Genomic DNA, 2,545 nt, shown 5'->3' with positions numbered 1-2,545 from the left:
GTAAAGCATTTATAGGACCCGTTAATCTCATCTCCAACTAAGGTGAATTAAAGGTGGCCCTTTTATGTTTTAAGTCACGCATTTCATTTGAAATTAAATGCCATAATCGTGTGTACAATGCAATATATAACCTACCAATTAATGCCTTGACTATTCAACAAAATTGTGAAACGTGTGTGAGTGAAGAAAGATAAAATGAATTGTCACTACATAAATTTTTATACTTGGTCCCTATAATTTATTTAACTAATAAAATAAGAAAAATAACCATACAATTTCTCCAATAAAACTTTAAATCCTCTTTTACCTATAAATTGGCCCTATTTGCAAAATAATGCGTACGAAAATCAAATCTTAGAAATATTTACTATACATAAATTTTCACCATCGGATCAAATCCTTAGAAAAACATTAAATTCCGTCAATCTTCATTAAAAAAAAAAAAAATTTATTTAAGACATATTGGACTATTATTGGGCTTTCCTTTCTTATCTGGGCTGAGCATAAGGTTCATCCATGGACTAGACTCATGATGCTAGATCATCACCTAAAAATATGAGCCGAATTTCATTTTATTTTTCGGGCATCTGCATATACCCTGTGATATCCTTTGCAAACCTGATGTTTTGGAAAATGTTTAGTTTTTGGGATAGGTTCAGGTCTTGAACCTGTGGGTCGAATGTGGAATGAAGGATGTTACTGTTGTACAGATAATATGGGACAGGAAATGATGACTGGACGAAAATACTCTTACTAGAAATGGACAAAACTAGAAGTAAATGATGATTTTCGTGATGAAATGTTGAATTGATGTTGCCAATGCAAAGATTGAAAGGATATAATGATTTTCGTAAACGTACAAAATGATAGGATATTTTGTGCTCATTATCATTTTCTTTTTAATTTCTATCTAATTAACAACCAACTCGGATGAAGCCATGCAAATTTTCAATGGCCCCCCAAAAATAAAAATAAAAATCCTAGATCTTTCATTAAGTTAGAACTTGTTGATTGGGTAGAGACACATTGAATTGTGTTAGTCGAAAGATGATAAACTGATAGATATGGATTCTTCAAAAACTATAACACGTATCTTATATTTTTATAGTACTATAGAACCTCGTCCTTAAATGTAAGTTTCCTTTTCAAAAACTATTGAATTTGACAATTAATTTTGTAGCTCATTGTGATTTTCAATTGTTTTAACATTTTAGATAATTTTATCGAGCACTTCACAACAATGATGGACCCAATCTGTTTTCGTGTAAGTTTACCATTCTTAAATGTTAATTGTTTTTAATGTGTCGCCTCTGTTCGATTTTATTGAAAATTAAAATTTTAGTAGAATTTTATTTAAAAAATGAAATATGGTTGAAAATTTGATAAGAATTATGGATCCAATAAAATATATAGTTAAAATTAATTGTTGACTATAACTTAAATGTCTATCAATTTTTTAATTATACCAAACAGAGATTTAACTTAAATTTCTACCAAATTTTTAATCAAACCAAGCTAAGATTTCAACACTCTAACGTTGAATGATCTATACTTTTTTTTCCCAATTAATTAAAATAATTTGATAAAGTCCTGCATCATCAAGGTTGTGTTTAATATACCGAACTAGCTCAAAATAAAGTTTAAAATAAGAGATTATCGATGCTATACACAAGACAATTTGTGGTTAAAATTAATTATTGAATATAACTTAAATGTCTATCAATTTTTTAATTATACCAAACAGAGATTTAACTTAAATTTCTACCAATTTTTTAATCAAACCAAGCTAAGATTTCAACACTCTAACGTTGAATGATCTGTACTTTTTTTTCCCAATTAATTAAAATAATTTGATAAAGTCCTGCATCATCAAGGTTGCGTTTAATATACCGAACTAGCTCAAAATAAAGTTTAAAATAAGAGATTATCGATGCTATACACAAGACAATTTGTTGTTTGATGCATGAATATGGTATTTTTTTTTTTATTGTCTCATCAATCAAATAACAAATTACAATGTGTTTGTCATATAAGACGACTAACGGTAGTTTTCATTATGAATAATATTCATACTAAATAGATAGTATTACTGTATTAGTGTTGATTAAGGCCTTATTTGAGCCTTATTATTTTCTCATTAAAATAAAAAATATGACTGTTATCCATCAAATCAAACAATTATATTTGACTTTTTATCTTTTGTATAGGCCCATAATTACTATATTTTTCATTCTTATTTTTACATTAATATGGTTCAAATGAGGGCTAAATAGTTTATTACTTTTTCTAGGTTTTTATTTAAAAGAATATTATCTGCACTTTATTTTTTTAAGCTAATTAGGTAACAAAATGCAGACTAGGAGTAGAGTTCGACGTGCAAATTGCACGGCTTGAAAAACAATTTGTCAACTTACACGGCTTGAAAAAAAGAGACGTGCAAATTTGTCAACTTGCACGGCTTGAAAAAAAGCTCATAAAAACTATTTGTCAACTTTACTTCACTATGTATTATCTATTTAATATTATTCCGTCTAATTTTATGCAT

The sequence above is a fragment of the Olea europaea genome, chromosome 17 (assembly GCF_002742605.1).
Source record: "Olea europaea var. sylvestris chromosome 17, O_europaea_v1, whole genome shotgun sequence".
Taxonomy (NCBI): Eukaryota; Viridiplantae; Streptophyta; class Magnoliopsida; order Lamiales; family Oleaceae; genus Olea; species Olea europaea.
The sequence above is the reverse complement of the archived record's forward strand: the minus strand, read 5'-3'. Positions refer to the sequence as shown.